A 22407-nucleotide genomic window follows, 5' to 3' on the forward strand; every position below is an offset into this window, starting at 1 on the left:
ATCTTCTTTGTTTTCCTCCTGCGGCTATGCACACATTCCTTTGGCTACCAAGTATGTAAATGCCTCTGTTATAATGACTTACATAATTTCAACTTCTATAAATGCCAAAGATGTCCTACCAAAGGGAGTTCTACAAGTAAGCTATCTCAGATTCTTATATGCATTTATGTTTTAATATTCTTTCCAATTTTGAAAAAAAGGATGTTCCTTTATCTTCAACCCTAAGATACTGGTTTCCTACCTATTCGATTGATATTTAGTAGTAATTGATTTCTTTGGGTTAACTTTATAGTGTAATTTTAAGTTGGCATTTTACATTTTAGATAAAAAAGTGTTGGGGAGGTAGCTCCCCACTTGCATGTGCAGGGCCCTATGTCTGATTTCCACCAATACAAAAACACTGTGGGTGTTCTTGAGGGTGAATCTGTCTTTTATCATCAACACAGCTTTGAAGGTTATACCTTAACTACTCAGGAAGAAAGCCAATGTGTTCAGTGATTCAGAGACAACTGAAACACTATGAGTGCTGGGAGAAGGCAAAATAATCCTTCATTCTTGTGAGTGTGTTTGAGTGTTCAGTAAACTCTCCCTTCAGAAAGGACCAGTTCGTTTTCTCTTGGCTTCTAATCTACAAGGCATTCAGAACACTTCAAAACCATCACCAGAGTTTCCTTATGCTGGATTTCAAATTCAGTGTCCCTTTATTTCAACTCAAAGTTTTGTGAGGAAAGTAAAGTATTCAAAACAAGAGTCTGATGCATGAGAAGAAGCCACCATGAGTGGTTACTTGCATGCTCTAAGATAGGTTGCCAGGCTCTGGGTCTGTTATCAGAGTCTCTAAAATGGTCACCCCTTCTTTGTACTCCATACATATTAAATAATGTAGCACTAAGAAAAACATTTAGATAACCTTTTTTCAAATACTTAAAAATAGGGTAAAAACAGTCTTTTTTTTTTTTCTTTAGTGTTTCTTTGTATCAAGAATGAAGCCAATCCCCAAGTGGAAACAATCCATAGCACTACCTGATTTTAAGTCTGCCTGTTTCACATCTCACCCCAAATGGGAATAGAAGTCACCAACACTGATCCAAACATGCTTGTGTTCTTTCTCGGTTAGGTTTGTTAGGTTATTGGTGCAAGCTAGTTCCACTTAAAAACAACAAAAATGCATTCAACAGTTTAGGGTTAGGATTTTCATTTTATTCATTCTTCATTCCTTTCTTCTTTTCTTTATTTTGAGACAAAGTCTCTCTACACAGCCCTACTAAACCAGGCTGGCCTTGAATTTAAAAGAGCTCTGCCTGCCTCTGTCTCCAGAGTGCTGGGATTAAAGGTGTGTGGCATGCATGGCAAATTATTGTTTCCCCCCTTTACCTCCTTTCCTCCCTCCCTTCTCTTTTTTTCTTTTCAAGACAGGGTTTCTCTGTGTAGTCCTAGCTGTCCTGAAACTCTGTAGATCAGGCTGGCCTGAACTCACAGAAATCTGCCTTCCTAAACCTTCTGAAGGTGCTGGAATTAAAGGCATGCACCACCATCGCCCAGCAAATTTTTGTTTCTCTGTGTTTGTTTGTTTTGAGACAGGGTTTCTCTATGTAGCTTTGGTGTCTCCAGGAACTTGCTCCGTAGACCAGGCTGGCCTCGAACACAGAGATCCACCTGCCTCTGCATTCCAAGTGCTGGGACTAACGGTGTGTGCCACCACTGCCCAGCAAATTTTTGTTTATTAATAAAAATTGTTTTTTTTTTAAAAAAGGACAGAAATCCCTACTTAATGAAAGCATAGTGATCTTCTTTATAAGTAAGTAATACATCTGCCAAAAGGAAGTGCACGAGTAAGGGTTTTGGGATTTGACAGGTAAATAGGCTGAGATGTGAAGGGAATTTCCTACTACTTTCAACCCAGTAACCCGTCTCTTACTGTTTACTATTATTAAGCAGGGTACTTCTTTGGAGGCTCTTCCTCCAACCTCAGGGCAGGGGTGTCAAACTCTTGCTATGTAGCCCCAACTGACATTAAGCCTGTGATCCTCTGCCCCAATCCTAGTACACCAAGGCTCAATCAGAAAGATTCCCACAAGCCTGAAGCTGGCCTGGGCTAGAGTGAGTTTCCAGCCTGCTTAAGCTATGTAATGAGCTACCTCCAAATAAACAGATAGGTAGGTAATTGATAGGTAGGTATGTAGGTAGACAGATGATGGATAGATGGAAAGAAAGAAAGAAAAAATGAATGAATGAATGATGGCATCAAAAAGTGAATCAGAAGACAAAAGAACAGGACTCTGCACATGATAAAGTCCTAAGAATTCCTAAAACCATTTAATATATCTCACATGTGTACAGAAGTAGCTAGCATGTACTGGGGATATTGCTCAGTACTTGACATGAGGATCTAAATTTGGATCCTTAGTAGCAATGTGAAAAGCTGGGCACAGCTATGCATGCCTGCAATCCCTAAGTTGAGGAAGCAGATCTTGGTGACTAGTCTAGCCAAAATGGGGAGTTCCTGGTTCAGTAAAAGACCCTGTCAAAAATTGAGCTGGAAAGCAAAACAGGAAGACAAACAATATAGATGTCTGGCCTCTGTACTCCCACATATGCATGTACCTCCACCACTACAGGTATGCATAAACCACACACAAATTTAATTTTTAAAAGTAGCTTGATTTAATGTCTTTATCTAAAAGAGCTATCATGTTAAACATTTTAAAGGGACTCTTTTTGATCAGTGATGTAAATGACCAAAATAGACATAATTTAAGTCAAATCAACACCAGGCATTCACTGAATGATTTAAGCTTTCTTCCTTGGTACTGTAGATATATTATTTATGACAAGTCTAAGCCTTTGGTGCAGAACTCAGTAACTTCAGCAAGTTAATGAAGAAGAAAATAAGTAAACAGAACTCACTGTGGGAAGTGCTGCCTGTGATTGAGTTTTGATGGCAAAAGGGGAGACAGAGTGAAACCTGAATCTGAATCACATGTGTTCAGCTCATAAAACATTCAGCACTACTGTGCTGTTTCCCACTAGCTTTTGGAGAACACAAAAATATCTGGTTCTTGCTCACTTTGACCAAGATGAAGAGAGTCATGGTGGCTCTCAGAAATGCCCTGGATCCCACAACTGTGCTCTGTGGAGTGTAAACAATGTTTCCACATAGCTCTCTTGAGACATGTACTTCAGATGAGTGCCACATCTGTACACTCCCGGCCTGGCCTGTGGTTGGAGCTTTCTGTCCTAATGTAGCTGTGGTTGAGGGAAGATGTTAAGCTAAAGGACCACAGAAAGTCCCAATTTTATGGTCTCTCTAGTCTCACTGCTGGCTCCTAATATGAGGCGTTAAAAACCACAGAGATTCCTACTGAAAATTTACAACAGCCTATTTTCTGTCTGGAGCTAGATGAGAACACTAAACTCTTTCTCAACCATATTTACTTGTAAAAGACCCACTTTTTAATTAAGTATTTTAAACACCTTCACATAAAAATAGTTTTCCTGTATCAGTGGATTTAGAGGACTGAAGAGCCTTGCAGAAGAAGGCACTAACTACTCACTTGCAACAGAACCCGAGAGACTTGGCCCAAGCTGGTACTAGAAATTACAAGTCTATCATAGTAATACAAGTCAGTGCTTATGTTGATTTATCATTTGAAAACAACAAAAATAACTAAGAGTTTTCTTTAGGAACTTTCCCCCAGAATTCTCTACTGAGGAGGTCTCCAGGACATGAGCTTTATTTATTAAATGAAAAATGATGTTTCTTTCAACTCTTTTGAACATGTATTTACCTTTTGCAAAAGTGAGGTTTATCTACTAAATTCAAGCTTGTCCTCCATTTGCTAGACTATAACTTATAGTCATAACTTATTCAAGATAAAATAGTTTAACTATATGCTGACTTAGCTTCCGAAGGACATGAAAATAAACATCCTTGCAAAGCAAGTCCTTCAGAAAAATCCACTGTAAAAACTGCTTGGTGGGACTGGAAAGATTAACAGAGATTAACTGGAGAGTTAACAGCACTGGCTGCTCTTACAGAGGACCTGAGCTCAAGTTCCAGCACCCACAAGGCAACTTACAACCATCTGCAACTTAATTCCATAAAATCCAACACTCTCTCACACAAACAAGCAGGCAAAACACAAGTGCAGCCCCAAAAGCCATACATTCCAAGCCTATGACAGCCTTCTTCATACGCTGTATTCACCCATATAAACGCCTGCTGGAACAAACACCCTGTGATAACTGACTACCTACTTCTCCACCAGGTTAACTGTACCTCTCTAATTGTCAGTGATTTGGAGAAGACTTCAGGGGAAACTATGTGATCAGAGATCTGGATGTCTAACTGCCATGCTGGTCCTTCAAGAATCATGCAACTGAACGTCATTAATCTTAAGTTTGCTGGGGACTGAACCCAGGGGCTCATGTATACTGGGCAGATGCTCTGGCACTGAACAATACTCCCACACCATAAAAGCATTTATCTTTTGAAAGTAAAACGACACTTTCAGATACATTTTTATAAAAGAAAATAAAGAAATGCAAGAAGATAAACTTATTTTATATTGTACTTACTGATACTACTTATAGAATACCCACCGAAGACCTCAGTAGTGCTAAATGATTTTCATGCTTAATGTAATCAGAAATGCCTCTCCTTCACAAAGTTTCAGAAACTTAGAACTGTCTGACAAATTTGATGAAATTTGGGCATTTATGTATTTTGGCTTCTGAGTTTTATATGAAAATGCACACTATCTAAAGAGATTTAGCTCAGTAAGTATCTACATTGAAGATTTGCATCTGAGAAGGAAAAGAGCATGCTGCCAAAATCTGCTGGGAGCCAAGATGCTATTATCAGAAGCTGCAATGGTTTGATGGGGAGCTGCAGAATTTGATATTTGCCCTGCTGGTTTTGGTCTGCCTGGGTAGAATAGGAACGTTTACGCCACTGTAGGAACCTAGCAGGTAACTTGTTTTTTATTCTACAGGAGCTCACAGCTAAGAGTATGCTTTAAGTCTCAGCAGAGATTGTGTGGACGATGGCACATGTTGGAATTGTAAGAGTACAGAAACTTCACAACTTGAACTGAATGCATTTTGCATTAGGAGATGGTCCTGAGCCAGGTGTAGAATGCTATGGCTTGAACTTGCACTGTTCCCCATGGGCTCATGTATTCTAATACTCCAGCTGGTTTTCTGCTTTGGGGACCTTTAAGAGGTAGGGCACAGCTGGAGAAAGTAGACTGCTGGGAAGGGCACATCTGGGGTTAGAGCCAGGCTATACTTTGATCCTGTGCTCCCTCCACCTCACCCCCCCCCCCTGAAGTGCTGTAACCAGCAGCCCTTAGGTTCCCTCCCACTGCCAGTGTCCTGAGCTGCTTCTGCAGTTGTGTTGTCTCTGTCATGGTAGGCTGTGCACTTTCACGTGGTGAGTAAGCACAAATGCTTTTCCTTTCAGTTATTTTCATGTAGCCACGAGAAGGGTATGTCAGCCAAGCACCTTGCCTTTCCTTTCCTCCTACCCGACTCCTTTCATCTCTTTCCTCCCTTTCCTGCCCCTCACTTTGATAATGGCAATGCAAGTTGAAGTTGTACACTGATTTAGACTTAGACTTGTAAATACAAAAAAAAAAAGTATGGGAGGAAAATAAAAATGATTAATACAACAGATTATATTACTCTGTACCTGAAAACAAAAGGCAAAATGAATGCTTTTATCCCTGCAAGTACATTTCCTTAGCATGTATAATTCAGTTAAAAAGATGGATTAAAATGGAAGTTTCTGATTGCAATTTCCAGGACGACTCTGGGTAAATGACTTATACTCTGTTCTGCAATTTCTCCTGTTTGTAAAGTGGAAACTATACTTATTACAAACTACAATTCCTACTTATGCTGTAAGGATTAAAACTAACGATTTAAAGTTTAGATAACTGCAACTACTCAATATGCGTTTGAGTGCCATTGTCACACAACGACTTATGTTTTATTTTATTGATCTATGATGTTACAGTTTGATGATTACTATGTAGTCAGTCTACCAGTACATATATTTTACAAATTTTTTTTAAATATTTATTTATTATGTGTACAATATTCTGTCTGTATGTCTGCAGGCCAGAAGGGAGCACCAGATCTCATTACAGATGGTTGTGAGCCACCATGTGGTTGCTGGGAATTGAACTCAGGACCTTTGGAAGAGCAGGCAATGCTCTTAACCACTGAGCCATCTCTCCAGCCCTATATTTTACAAATTTAATTCAAGCCATCAATGTATTAAATGTGGTAAGTCAATAGGATTTTCTAATATTTTTCAGGTGGAGGTATCCTTAACAACAGGGGAGGGAAAAGAGGTCTAATAATGAAGAAATAACTGGCCACCTGCTCAGCAGATGTTTATTAAGCCTTGACAGTGTTTCATGCACTGTAACAGTGAGATTCAAGGATGAATAAGCATGGCAAATCCTCAAAACACTTAAGAGGATAGAAAACTTAAAAATACATCTTTCCTCCTACTCTTTTACTCTTAAAGCTAAGTAGGAAAGAATTCTTACTTCTTCCAAGTTTTAGCTTTCCAGATGTCATTTCTATGATCTCAAGATGAGGGCGAAACTACCTTGAACCTACACAAACATCATACACTGGTCAAGTCCAGTCAGGTAGTATGCATTCATCAGCCCATCTCAGTACTCATTTGATAGAAATCATGTATCAAGCATCTATAAAGGTGGATGAGATTGTTCTTAGGAGCACCATGAGGGCAGGAGAATATGTAAGCCATATGGATGACGACTTTGCACTTACAATGTGTCAAATGACATCCAATGCATGAGGTTATATATGCAAGTGAACATGCACACACGCATGAGCACACCACACACACACACACACACACACGCTATATACCACACAGACATAACTGTGCCTTCTAAATACCCCTAACTTCTAGAAATACTCATTTTGCATAATATCTTTGCAGCTATGTTGGAAGATTCAACTTCTTATGATGTTTCTCTAGATGCACATGGGTTGCAATATGCTTACACAAAAATCTGAGAACTCTCAGGACATGAGTACCAATGTTTGCCGATCCTATGATTTAAGGTATGAATTGCTTAGTTCTAAGCTAAGATCTAAGATCAACAGCTAGCTACTTGGTAAATATGCAGAATGTAATCTTAGTATTACATTACCTAATAATAGAGCAAAGAAATCATGTATAAGGACATTATACTGTGGCCTACACTCATACATTATGCAAACAAAGATCCCCTATAATTCTTTGAAAATATAATCTATCAGATACTCAAGACTATTATGACTACAAACACCTAAGTATATGCACTAGACTCTATGACATATGTCAATTATAACATGAATACAAAGGCAAGCCATCTTCTAAAATATTTATTTATACCCAGAAATTAATGGTGTTCTCAACCTGATACTAGACCATTTTTTTTTTTTACAGTGGGCAGTGGTTAAGGTAGAACCTTCTATCTGGTCATGGTGCCGAGGGTGACTGCTCAGTGTTCAGCTCAAAATGGGACCTCTTTGCACCACCCTTCCACTAAGGGTCAGTTAACATTAAAGAAGGCAATAGAAACAATTCAAGAGACAGAAGATGGAGAGAAATATTGTGTCTTCTGGACATGGCATGGCCACTGCCTTGTAAGTGCAAAGGCAGTTATGGGCTATCTGTACAAATCGAGCCTGACGAGTTCCAGGGGCTGTCGTGTGAGTCAATGGCCGCCAGGGAAGGACGAGACATTTTTCCTCAGGGGTGCAGCCACTGGTAAGCTGCCCATGATCCAGTAAATAACACTATACCCATGTGCAAATACTCTTTATTAAATTTTGTAGGTTATTGGAGGAAAGACAAACCCCTGAAAGCAGGGGGACAGTACTGGGAAGAAGTGCTCCAGAGAGACTGGGAATAGGGCTAAGAGAAAGGGATGAAGGTGAACATGATCAAATACATTAATTGTCAAGAATAAAAAAAAAAGACTAAATAAATGAACATGATCATATGGGTCTAGTCTAAATTCATTTCATGTCCTCAAATGAATACATGTCTACAGGCTCAATACTCACTGCATTTCAATTGTACCTTTTAGGCAATCCTATTTTGTCCCACATAATGACTAAATTCTGTTAATTATTTGTTTTCCAAGTCTAGTGTCCTTTAGAGACTTAAAATTTCTTCACAGCAGACCAAGGAAAAGACTGCAGAGGATCAGCCAAGTTCTAATTCTTATTCCTTTAGATTTGTAAAAGTTCCTTAGCCTGGGTATGGCTACCGGTATGTTGCCCAATCTGCTATGAATGGCCTTGCAGCCATGCTCAGGGAACTGAGCTTAGTGGTTGGGAGGGGGAGAGAGGGAGGAAGGGAGGGATGTAGACAGACAGACGGATAGAAGGTATAAAGGGGAAATTGTGGATTGATATGACTAAGATATATTATATACATGTATGAAATTTTCTAAGAATAAAAAAAGAATAGCTTTTCGTTTTTAAATCCCTAACACTTCTATGCTTCAGATTTTTTCCCTCTGGGGGAAAAGTAGGTAATGGTGCCTGTTCTATTTCTGATGAAACAACAGAAAACAAAAATTTATAAAAACGGGATAAATATAAACCTGGCTACCCTTTAATGAGCGACTTCCACATACCCCACTATTACTTTAGTTCTTTAAAAGGACTAAGGATACTGCATGCGATTTGGCATTCAGACTCTGAAGCTAACATTCATAAACAAGTCATTACAAAATATCTCCCCAGGAAAAAATTAAAAAATAACAAAAATGCATTACATTTGATATTATTGAATTTCAATAAATTAAACACAAAGGGTGACCTTTGTTGGACCCTGTATAAAATACTTTACTTCTCTAAACTAGTATAGAACTTGTGCGGGACAGGTAAGGTGTGGCTCACATGTAAAGCATCAACTGGCACTATTTAGGGTGCAAGATGTCCATACTGCTTTTCCAGATACAGTATTCTATCATTCACTAAAGGTTCACAACTTGCTTGCCCAAAGAATCTGATGCTATCATATTCCATAAATTTGTAAAATGATGCTAAGAAAGCCACTTTAGAGAACAAATTTATTTTCAGCTGGCCAGTTAATATTTGTGTGTGTGCACGTGCACAAGTGTGTGTGCGTGTGTTTGTGTGTGTGAACATGCGTAGGATAAGCCCACCTAGTCAGGACTTCACTGAACTATATTCCCAGGCTATTATTAATACTGCTAAACTCGGGCTGGAGAGATGGCCCAGTGGGTAGGAGCACTGGCCGCTCTTCCAGAGGACCTGGGTTCAATTCCCAGCGCCCACATAAGCTCAAAACTATAACTTTAAGCTATCTATAACTCCTGGGGATCAGATATCCCACAGACATGTAGGCAAAACACTAATGCACACAAAGTAAAAATAGATCATTTTTAAAATTAGTGCTAAACTCCAAATTTTCAAGTATAAGAGATTTAATTCAACCTATAACCTATTTTATCAACCTGTTTTCAATCTTTAAGTCTAGTTACCAGATAAACGATATGCTTCTGAAACTTATCTCATTATAATAATCCATTCCAAGAGCTTATGAATTCATCTGATATCTTAGGAGAGTGCTCTAATTTTACATGAATCTATTGTTGAAAAGTAGTAACTGATATACACTTTGAATCTGTAGTGCCATCTGGAAGGAATTTAAATAATTTCAATTATGTGTGCACATTATGCCAAAGCATTGGATACTCCTTTTCCTAATGTTCTATTTAAAGGCAGAGCTAGCTAATTTGCTGTATGAAAAGGGTTCCTTTATATAGCACAGTAACATTACATGTCTTAGCAATTACAAAGCCAATACTGACTCTCAGATGCAGCCACCGAAGACAGAGGATATATTTACTCATTTCTTTTTTTTTAAAGATTTATTTATTCATTATGTATACAGTATTCTGCCTGCATGTATGCCTGCAGGCCGGAAGAGGGTATCAGATGTCCTAACAGATGGTTGTGAGCCACCATGTGGTTGCTGGGAATTGAACTCAGGACCTCTGGAAGGGTAATCAGTGCTCTTAACCTCTGAGCCATCTCTCCAATCCTATTTACTCATTTCTTGACTGAAGACAGGGTCACATTAAGGAAATCAAATCTCACTTACTTAGAAATCACATCCTAGCCTTTCTCTTTTCCTAACAGCTGAAGACAACATTTGCTGAAGTGATAGTACTGAAGGCAGAAGAACCCAAGTGCAATCCCTATATTCTTGTTAAGAACATTCTGTACTTTTAGAGACCAAAATGATGACAAAACCATTTCACTACAGATTACATTATCCTTATTTAAAATACATGGAACTAGAAGTGTTCCAGAATTAAAAATTTTTCATATCATAATGAGGTATCTTGGGTGTGAAATTCATGTATGTTTTATAGACATCTCACATATACAGTCTGAAGATTATTTTATACAGGATTTTCGGTTTGTCTGAATGAACGTTGACTATAAGTTACCACCTGTGGTCAGATGAATAATTTTCCATTTGTGCCATCATATTGAAGTTTCAGAGTTCAAAGTATTTTATATTCCAAAATTCTTAATCAAATTCGTATCTCCCATAAAATTTATTTCTTGAATTAAATTAGGCTCAAGATGAATCCTATAAATTATTCACACAATAAAACTGGTTGAAGAAAGCATTGTTTTAAACATTAGAGAAATCAACACTGCTAAGGTACCATTGTATGTTTCCACTGTTTCCGAAGTACATGTTCATAAGCTTTTAACACTTGTTTCCATAACACCTCAGCCAGAAAAGCAATATGGGGGATACTTTTTTCCCCAAATACAGTTTTCTTAAAAAAAAAATATTTATTTATTATATATTCAGTGTTCTGCTGCATGTTTGCCTGCACAAAAGAAGAAGGCATCAGAACTCATCATAGATGGTTGTGAGCCACCACGAGGCCGCTGAGGATTGAACTCAGAACCTCTGGAAGAACAAGCAATGCTCTTAACCATCGCTCCAGCACTGGGATACTTTTAAATAAATATCTTAAAGCAATAACTGATGTCTTAAAGTTAAAATTACATTTTTGGTATATAAAAAATATTCAGATTAATTTTGAGGGGCTTTATTAATTCTTATATATAGTTTTATTTATTATTTAATGATTGCTATCAAATTCATTGCATTGCTCATTGTTGATATAATTTTTAATAAGAGAAAAAAATTCCCCCTAATATGTTTGTTGAGTATTCAAGTGTGGATATTACAGTGGAATTGGAAAACTACAGTACGGACCACTTCCGCCTACTGAGAGCAACAGATATACACAAAATGCTTAAATGACTGTGGATCACAAAACTATTACATGAGCAATCAGGTTGTGAATAACCCTCATTAGTAACAAGCTTGCTTAATATGTAAAGATCCTAGTTTGGTTCTCAGCACTGCAAAAACAAAGCAAACAAAGAAACACGCACATGCACACACAGGTTGTGGGAGAAAATGGAACAGGAGGGAAGGAAATTCATTATAGTAATTTATTAAAGATGTCTTCTTTAGCTCCCATTCCTACACGTTTATCCTCTGAGTAATCTAGGGTATATAGGATGGTGAGGTAGTGAAGTTTGTAAAGTTTATTAAAAGGTATTATGTACAAAGGTATGTCTCAGTGTTAGGAGTGCCTGCCTAGCACATGTTACCTACTGGATCCTACATCCCCAGCACTGCACAACCAGCCAACAACCAGACCAACACATGCAACTAAAAGTAGTGGTTCTCAATCCCCTTGTGCTGTTATCCTTTAATACAGCTCCTCATGCTGCGGTGATCCCCAACCATAAAATTATTTTTGTTGCTATTTCATAACTATAATTTTGCTATTGTTATAATTAATGTAAATGTAATGTAAATCCAATGGTCTTAGGTTACTCCTATAAAAGGGTCATTGGATCCCAAGGAGTCATGACCCACAGGTTAAGAATAACTGCCCTTGTTCCCTTTTTTATAGTACATAGGATTTAGTCATCAAATAATATTTCAACGATATAACTGTACAGGAAAGAATTTTTATTTGTTTGTAAGTATCAGTGTATAAGCTTGAATCCTTCAATTCACTTCCTTATTTTCTAATTAAAAGATACAAATTTTCTTTCAATATATTATGAAGTATTCATCAAATCTTTATTTGTATAGTAAGAGCAATTAAATAAAAGGAAAACCCAGACATTTTCCCCATAGCTTTTATTATTATTGTCTAAAAGCTCATTAGTAAAAGAATCACTTTAACACGTTATGTAACCAAATTATTCTTTGTACAGGATGCTCACTGATGGATCAAACACAATGCAATTATCTTTCAAAAGGTTACCTAATATTCATTTATAGATATAATACGGCACTTAATAGATTTTTAAATAAACAGAAACTATCAACAAAGAAATAGGCATGAATTGCTATTTATAGACATTTTTTGAGAATTTAAACTTTGCCTCACAACATCCCTGTGAGGTAGGGAGGTGGATACACGACAACATATGTGCTTGAGCAATGTTACATGTGTCAAGATTACATGGAAAAAGTTGCTATATTAGCTAAATTTCAAAAGAAATAACATCTGTACACCAGTTCTGTTTAGAAGTCCAAGAAAACCAGGTTGCTTGGTTCTTTTTTTTTTTTTTTTACTGTCTTCATCAGGAAGTTATTTTGATTTTCAACAAAGTTTTCCTCCTCTATCAAGGGCTTTTCGGTCTTCTGAAAATTAGTGAAGCAAATATTATGTCATTTCCCAAAGTTCTAAAATAGGAAATGTTTTCTCAAGTGTCTCTTCTTTCTCTAGATGGCCACACAGGATCCAGGCAGGTGTCTTCTTTAACAGAACTACTCTCTTTTCATTCTTCAATGCTAACACTGCATGACTGGGTCTTTTAAAGCTGTCGTGTTTCTCCGAGGAGCTTCTGTCAGTCAGGGATCATTTTATCTTTTCCACTAGAATACGCTGTAGATCCTCTTCTTCCAAGGGAAATAGTGACTTCACTCAGTTAAAAAAATAACCAAGGCCAGAGAAGTTCTCCAGTAAGGAAAACTGGCTGTCTTCACAGTAGGGGGAAAAAATCCATCTTGGAGAACTGATTTTTTTTTTTAAGTTGAGAAAATCACTATCCAATAAGTATAGGATAAAAAGGAATAAAGAGTTCAACTTTTCCATAAAAAGAAAAAATCTTCAAGTAGAATTTAAAAAAAAAAGTGGTAGTGGGGAAAAGGATAGGAATCTCTTTAGGTATGTGATGTTTTGTATTTATTTCTCTCTACCCAATATATTTTTCTCCAGCAAAACTCAAACATTCTCCTCTGTCTAGTCTGAGTTCAGGGTTTGACTACTAGCAGGCCCTATATGTGATAAGGCTCCTAAAATTCCATTAAAGATCGTTCTCTTCCTTTGTCATGGAACCTAAGACTTTGTGGCCACTTGTAATGGTGACAAAACAGTTAATACCTCTTGAAAGAGGCATGACTACCAGCTGGGTATGGTGGTAAGCACCTGTAATTCTGCTAAGACAAGAAGAAAGTTCAAGGCCAGTCTGAGCTACAGAACCAGATCCCACCTCACAAAACAAAACAAAACAAAACAAGGCAAAGCAAAGCAAAGCAAAGCAAAGAGCATACACACCAGCAGTGAGCTTGGAATTAGACATCACACATCATCTATTTCACTGCATAATTAAAAAAATTAGTACTACTCATTCTCTGTAATGGATGGGGGAGTGCTGTATTTTGTAGAACATAAGAAAGTCCTTAGGTGGTCTCTTTAATGGTAATTTAGCTTACAAATAAGCATATCCTAGAAAAACTTAGTTACAAAAATGTATTAAGCCTCTTCCCTGATCGCTTAAAACATTTTTGTAACTAAGGAAGCGGTTGCGGGGAGGAGGCAGAAATCCTTAATAAATAAATAAATTTAAAAAAAAAAGAAATGAAAAGCAAAAATCTCTACGTTAAATGTCAGTTAATTATCATTCTGAAAGGAATAATTATCGCTGTGGCTAAAGTTTTGAGCATGAAAACAAGTTGCTTGAATGTCCTTGATTTTTGTTAACTTATAATAAAGTTTTCAAACTGGTAAATTAAAAAAAAATAAAAAATAAATAAAATAAAATATGAAAAAAAAATGTATTAAGCCGTAGGATCAAATAAGTTTTTTAAAAACATATTTTCTAACAGGCCATGTCATTAACTTCACATTTATAGACACTAAAGCTGTGACTCTGGATTAAGAAAGAAAGCATCTTGCAGAACTGTCCAAGGTTACAGTTCAAGAATGTCTTTGGGGGCTGGAGAGATGGCTCAGAGGTTAAGAGCACTGACTGCTCTTCTAGAGGTTCTGAGTTGAGTTCCCAGCAACCACATGGTGGCTCACAAGCATCAGAAGTGATATCTAATGCCCTCTTCTGGCCTGCAGGTATACATGCAGACAGAACACAGTATACACAATAAATTAATCTTTTTTTTAAAAAAAAGAGTGTCATGGACTACTTTTATGTTGAAAGTTTAAACAAATGCCTTTGGTGTCTCAGGTATACGGAAGTAAAAGTTTTTAACATTAATTTCTCTAGGACTTCTACTATGCATGCAAAGTTTTAAAAATGTCCTATGAGATAACCACAACATTCTTGCATTCCTTGAAAATAAATGCAGAAATTTACTAAACTCTTAAAATGCCTATGCTCCAAAACACAAAATCATCCAAAGTAAACCTGGTGGAACACTGTCAAAATAAGTAATCATTTAAGTGATCATTTAAAATAACCAGCTGACGTCGTACCATAAGGAAAAAAATACTGATCATATAAGTGATCATTTAAATCAACCAGCTGACATACTGCAATAACAAAAAAAGCCATTGGTAGAGCATTAATTATATGACAAATCAATAACTTTAATATTCAAAATAACAATAGACCTTAAAGATCAGGTAGCAAGTGAACTTTATTCATATTCTCCTGTATAAGAATTACTTCCTATATGATGGAGAGAGAAAAAGAAAACAAAAATCTTCACATTTGAATATAGTAAAAGTGATGACCATGTTATATTCTTTAACAATATTAGTATTTTTTAAGGTTTTTTCTTATCAAGTTTCTTTTTTTCCTTTGAAATAATCCATAAATATTGTTGAATTTGAAAATACATAAAATAGTAAATCTATCACACTGTAGAGGCATAAGAGAAGAAATCACTAACAGGAATTAGTATGATGAAAAAAATGCTAAAAAATCTAGGGATACAAGAGAATTTGTATTTATCTACAAAACCTGCACAGCTGACATTTGATGGAAGACCCTGAATGTTTTGCCTAAGATCAGAAACAAGGTAAGGGCTTGCATGTTCTTAGTACTTACTACTGTAAGTACTACTCTAAGCTAGAGCTATTAGGCAGAAAGGTGAAATGCAAGGCACCTAGATGAAAAGTAATACAGTAAAGTTATATCAATTTGCAGAAAATTAAATTTTATCCACAGAAAATCCTAAGGAATCCACTTTAAAACTACTAAAATTAACACATTAATTTTAATAAATCCTTATCAGAATTCCAAACAGTTTCGCTGTAGGAATCTAAAGGGATTTTCTGTAGGATAAACTTTGCTTAGAGATTTTAGAGACTCAAAAATCAAACCAAAGGGCCGGGTAGTGGTGGCACACACCTTTAACACCAGCACTCGCGAGGCAGAGGGCAGGCGGATCTCTGAGTTTAGGGCCAGCCTGGTCTACAAGAGCTAGTTCCAGGATAGGCTCCAAAGCTACAGAGAAACCCTGTTTTGGGAAAAAAAAAAACCCAATAAATAAATAAACAAATGAAAGGAAAAAAGGAAGGAAGGGAGGGAGGGAGGGAGGAAGGGAGGGAGGGAGGGAAAAACGGAAGGGAGGGAGGGAGGGAGGGAGGGAAGGAAGGAGGGAGGGAGGGAAAAAAGGAAGGGAATAAGGGAAGGAGGGAGGGAGGGAGGAAGGGAAAAAGACTATACAAACATATATCCCAATTTTAAAGATTAAAATCTTTAAAGATTAAAAAGCTAAAACTATGAAGGCAATGTAGTACTGGTATAAGGATAGGACTTATCAATAGGCAAGAAGAAAATTCTATTTTTATGGTCTTTGTTTAGAATGTTAAGGTATTTTCAATGGAGAAGGAATAGCCTTGAAAAAAATAGTGCTAGAAAAACTAGATAATCATATAAAAGAATGAAGGCAAGTCTCTACTTCATATCTACATGCAAAAAAATGGATCAGAGATTAAAATTGAAGAGCTGAAACTTAGAAAAAAGTGTGCTGCAAATCTTTTGACCTCAGACAATGATGCTAAAACTGTAAAGCACATCAAAATAGGAGACAACCTACTAAATTAGAGAAACCATTTGCAACTCATTTATAAAACTTTAATATCTAGAGTATATAGAGGACTCTCACAAATCAAAAATAAAGAGACAAATCTTAACTGAAAGTGGGTAAGGGATCTGAGTAGCATTTCTCTGAAGATATACAAGTGGTCTACAGGCGTATCTAAAGATTTCCATTAGGAAAATCAAAATCACAATAAAATACAAATGCATCCAAGAAGATGTCACTCATAGGAAAGATGAGGGGAGGGAGAAGGGTGTTGCTCAGTGCAGAATGCTGACTCAACACACTTGGGGTTCTAGGTTCAATGCCAGTACCAGGAAGGTTGAAGGAGACAAACAAAAAGAAGCCCTGGTGCTACTTATACTCTGGTGAAGGAAGTGCAAATTGGTGCCGCTGCTTGCCACAACAGTCTGGCGATTCTTTTAAATAGTTACCACTGAATGAACGTATGACTCAGTGCATATTATAGAGTTCTTATACATGAAATGTAAGTAAAGAAACCCACATAGGCAGAGTAGATTCCTGATTGTTTAGTGTTGGAAATGAGAGTATGTAAGCATAGGCAAACGGGGTAATTTCTGATGGGTAGAGATTTGTTTTCATCTTGGACAAGGGACAGGAGAGTGGTAAAAATTCATTATAGTTAAGGCTGTAGTACTGTGTAAATATATTTAAACTGCTGAATTGTACATTTTAATACGTAAATATTAAATAGCACATTAAACATTGTTTAGCATGTCAATTACTGCTATAAAAAGTTGCCAATAAAAATAGTAAAGGGAGTCCAGCAGTGGTGGCACACACCTTTAATCCCAGCACACAGGAGGCAGAGGCAGGGGGATTTCTTTGATTTCAAGGCCAGCCAGGTCTACAGAGTAAGTTCTAAAACAGCCAGAACTACACGGGGAACTCTGCCTCAAAAAAACAAACAAATAAGTAAACAAATGGGCAAACAAACAAATGAATAGTAACAGGACTATTAACAGTCTTTTGCTGGAATTATGACATTAAGCTGATATCTTCAAATATGTATCTTTGCTAGTTCTACTAAATATGTGTCTGTTAATGAACAAGTTGAATCAACTTGATGTACCTTGTTCTATTATCTCAGTTACCAACAGGAACAGCAAAGAGCCATTTATTTGTTCAAAAAAACTATTCATTATTTACTGTTTGTCTGAAATAAGTAGAAATATATGACAGATAGTTAGAAATTCAAGTCAATGAGGCCTACTTGGAAAGCTGAGAATTTCTGAACAGGGAGTTCAGAAATTTCTGAACAGGGAGAGAATTTCTGAACATGAAGAGGCAAGCATGTCAAGTGATAATAAAAATGAGGAGGGTGAGTGTTTAAAAAGGGACACTTTCTTATGTTAGACTCTAATGGACCAAATTTCTGGAGGTCTCTCTGATGATCTTAGCAGGTAAGGTTACTCTGATTCTGTCCCCATGCTTGTAAAATGAAATGGCTTCTAACTACATAATGGCCAAAGTTCCTTCTACTGGTCAACAAGCTAAATTGCAAACAGAAAAATGGCAAAGTGATATAAACAAATACAATGTATGGTCATTTCAATAGCTTTTGTATCTATACTTCCTATATTCCATAAGAAAGGAAGTCACTGGAGCACACTTTCAACATACTTTAGCAAATTGTCGTTGTATTTTCATGGGAAGTGCGAGTCTAATGGAAGAAACAAGTATTTATCTGTTACAGGTTGGTACGGTCTAGATGAGAGATCAGCTGATCACTAGATAACATCCCTCTGCTTTCACTTCTAAAACCTTCAATATCTTGCACACTCCACTTAACCAGAGCTCATCATTCTTTACAATCACCCATATCACAAATTTCACCTATGCATGCAGCATGCCTGCTTCTCCCTAGGTTTGTTTTATCTTGGTCTTAATCTTTAATTCTCTAAAAAGTAAAGTCAAATAGAAATAAAAGCATTTTCCCTTATGAGCCAGAGCTGACCGCTCTCCAATGGAATCCATGCAATGGTTTGCTAAGAACAGAAAGAGAAAGGAGGAATTTTTAAAAGTCCTCCAAGGGAAGGGATCATAATCTACATCAATCTCATCTATGGCCAGTTACCACATAGCTAACTCCAATCAGACAGCTGCAAAAAGAAGCTGACAGCATAAGAGATGAACTAGCAATATCTTTCCTCACTAACAGTAACAGCAGGGAAGGGAAGGGAAGAGGAAGGAACTAATCATACACTGGAAGTAGCTTAGAAATGTCTGGATCTCACAGAAACATTTCTTCTTATAAATAACCTATACAGAGTGATGATGCCTTACAAAAGGCTTTAGCAAATTTTAACATTTCCACAAAATCTTAGATGACTTCAGAAGAAAATGAAAAGTAGTTTTCCAAAACTTTAAGACAGAAAATTAGGTGTATCCACTCAGAAAACTACTTAACAATCTTGGTGATAAAACTATATTCTTTGTTGCATTTATTTTTAAAAGACATAAATTGCTTCTCAGTTCGCAGAGAACGCAGCTCAGTATTAAGTAGCGAATTAACAAGACAGCACTTGTTATAAAATGCTACCCTTTCACAATTATGGTAAAGTAAATTCTGTATCTCTAAATTGCTGAGTTATGATCTCAAGTTATCTTAGCTTTCATATTAACCTTAAAAAATCTAGTATAATTTTTGAAGTTTGACAATGCAAAGTCAAACTGTAGCAGATAAGGGAATTGTACAATGTAAAATTTTTGCCTATAATTTTATCGGTGATAAAAAAATCACTTCTTATAAAATTAAACTCCAGTTTTATAGATTTATCCAAAAAAATTACCTACAGCAATTATTTTTACTTTAGTCCATACATATAACCTTCTAGGTTCTCTTTACCTAGAAAAGGAGAGAGATACACGCCTGGATATACACAGTAAGTGGTAAATTAGACCCGTTTTTGAGACAAGGTCCCACTGTATAATCCTGGCTGACCTGGAACTCATGAAATCTACTCCCCCTTGCCTCCAGAGAGCTAGGGTTAAAGGCAGGTGCCAGCACAACAGGAAGAACTTAGGCCTATTAACAGTACTCACTTTTTTTCTGATTTGTAACATCTGCAAATAACTACAAACTGTATTTAATTTATAAAAAGTACACTTTGGTATACTTTAGCTCATTTAAATATACATACTTTAATTTTTAAAAAATTGGTTAAAATGTTCCTTAAGACAGCCAATGAAATTTAGCTTTTAAAACTGCACAAAAACGTCTAGATGTAACTTTAATCTAGTCCCTTTCTGAAGCTTAGATAATGGATAAAAATGGAGCGGATCAACCCAGGTGTTTACTATTATATTGTTTTATAGTAAAAAGCAATATACTAGAAAATATTTTTGTATATACCTTTTAATGGGTTATTGGAAACACACAAGAAATGGCAAAAAAATCTCTAACAGAATAGAAGACACATGCAGTACCTCCAAAATGCAAAAGTCCAGCAGCACCATAAGAATGTACTATCCAAACATTAGAAGAATCCAAATATAATCAATCCTTAAAAGAACCTATTTTCCATTATGGTAGCCAAACCTATTAAAATGTCAGTACAAAAATAGCTTCACAAACTGCTGATCTATGTTCTGAACTCTTAAAAAGATGATAGCAGTTATTTATCAATATAAATACTGCATCTGAGAATCAAAGTTATAATTAACAAAATAAAATTTCTTTTCAGTAATATATTTCAATATCACATTCCAGCAGCACTACAATAATATAAAACTAATTACTTCTAAGAGAATTAGGTTGTCTTAAATCTTAATTTAAAAAATCCAACCACTTATTGTAAGAGATAACACATTCCAAAATTCCACACAAATGACACCAGGAAGCAAACAATTACCTTGTATAAGATAGGAAAACGTTTTTACACACATACATACAGGTTGGTCTATTAGGGTATAACTACATTTTAGTTAGCTAGTTTAAAACTATGGTCTCAAATTACACCCTAAAAAGTCACTTCAGTTGTCAATGCATTTTTGTTCAACCCCAAAAGGATAAACAATAAAGTTAAAAATAATTTTAAAGAAAAAAGTAATTTAGAAAAGATTTAATAACATATCCTCACAGAAATTAGCCAACATTTACCCTTGTGGTCTTCCTGTTTTACATTTCTGAAGTTTTTGAAAGCACTTATGGAAGTAGACTAAAGAGTGTTCATTCCTCAAAACATATTTGATTAGACTATCATTGCATAGTTTATGTCAGGGACATAAAACAGTACGATAGCACTTAACTAAAGAGTACTTAAGAGCCCATTTAGCAGTATACTTTCTAAAAACCAAAGAAAGTAGTAAATGATCAAGGTATGGCATTATGACACTGAATTAGGTAAAATAAAAACTGTCCTAGCTTAGTCATATTCCCTTAAAAGTTCAAGAAACTATTGTAGATAAAATTATGTATCTATAATTTGCTTTTAAAATAACACAATGAAGGAAGGCTTGAGAGTTGGCTCAGTGCTTAAGAGCACTTGCTGCTCTTGTAGAAGAAAGACCAAGGTTGAGATACCAGCACCTGCATGGTGGCTCACAACCATCTAGAACTCCAATTCTAGGGCATCTTACAACCTCTTTTGGCTTCTGTGGGTACCAGGCATGGACATGCCTGCATTTAAAACACTCATACACATAAACATTTTTAAAAGTTATTATGTATGTATTATGATATGTGTATATATATATACATACATACATACACATATATACTAGGGCAGAGTCAGAAGAACTGAGCCATCGAATCACAGTAATTATTAATGAGCAATTGGACCTAGGACATAATAAACTAAATTTTAGGATTTAGTTTTCTCTAAGTCAAAGGCATGTGCTTTCAAACTGTGATGCTTTACACCGTAATTCAGCATGCACATATATATGCATAACACCGACACTACAATGAGTTTAACTGATGTTTTCTGCTTCCCTTCTTTTTCAGAAGCCATGGAAAACCTACTAAGTTGATCTGAAACTACCATAGTTTAGGAAATCTTGAATAATACCATCTTCTATCTTTTTGAAAAGTAGGAATTCTTGCAGTACCTGTAAATAATCCATCTCCCATGAAAATCTTTATTTCAGTCAAGAAAGTAGATGAATGCTGAATCATATACCATTGAATTCAAAGGAATACTTTTTTATAAAATCCTACACTGAGAATTCTTAACATATTAAGAAAAACTGTCTGATTATAAAATGCCTTCAACATAGACTAAGATGAAATTAATCTCCCAGGTTTCCTATTCAGAACACTGTCAAATCCTTCATGACAAATCATGGAAGTCACAGAAGCAGTATCTTTAAGGTAAAAGTGACTCCTCACAGACACTCATGAAAACAGGAAAAAAAAATCATTAGTGAGGACCTATTCTAGGGAAGCAATGGCAATATTAAGGATTAGCAAAACAGTGGACACTGTGAAAATTTAAGTGTATAAACTAGAAGTAGCTTCTATAGATGTTAAATTTAAAAGTTGTTATTTCTAAATGCCACAGTATTCAGTACAGAGGACTCAGCTGAGGTGTTAAGTATATAATTACCATCGCTACAGTTCAGTCCTTTAAATGCAAATGTTAAATATAACATAATAGAAAGGAAAATTTTCCTTTCCATAATATAGTTAAAAAATTTTAAATTCTATCCTACAATACCATTTTTATAATTAAATAATGTAATTTTTGTAATGGTATCAAAGAACTGCAGTCCTTTTAAAAGACTGCTCACTAAATCGACGTGAATGTCTAGAAGTCAGATTGAGGGAATGAAGGTTTTCCCGAGTTCAGCTCTGTATACTCCAGTAACTCAAATCAGGAACAACTTACTTCAAAAAGTCTTACTATCTTATGTAAAATTTGTATTAGAGCAACCTTACATTCAAAATTTCCCATTTTTTCTAAAAAATCATTCCTGACTTCCTCCTTAGCCTAATGAGATTCCTTACTACTTGTCTAGTATGTTTAGTC

At 36.1% G+C, this 22407-nt stretch overlaps 1 protein-coding gene across 1 annotated transcript in view; it reads right to left on the reverse strand.

Annotated features, from left to right (window-relative positions):
* Positions 1 to 22407, reverse strand: part of Homer1 (homer scaffold protein 1) — a 97243-nt gene that overhangs the window by 20120 nt on the left and 54716 nt on the right. The gene's annotated exons all lie outside the window — the stretch shown is intronic.

This window comes from Microtus oregoni, unplaced genomic scaffold (genome assembly GCF_018167655.1).
Source record: "Microtus oregoni isolate MIOR12 unplaced genomic scaffold, Mior012 000014F_ref0000157, whole genome shotgun sequence".
Taxonomy (NCBI): domain Eukaryota; kingdom Metazoa; phylum Chordata; class Mammalia; order Rodentia; family Cricetidae; genus Microtus; species Microtus oregoni.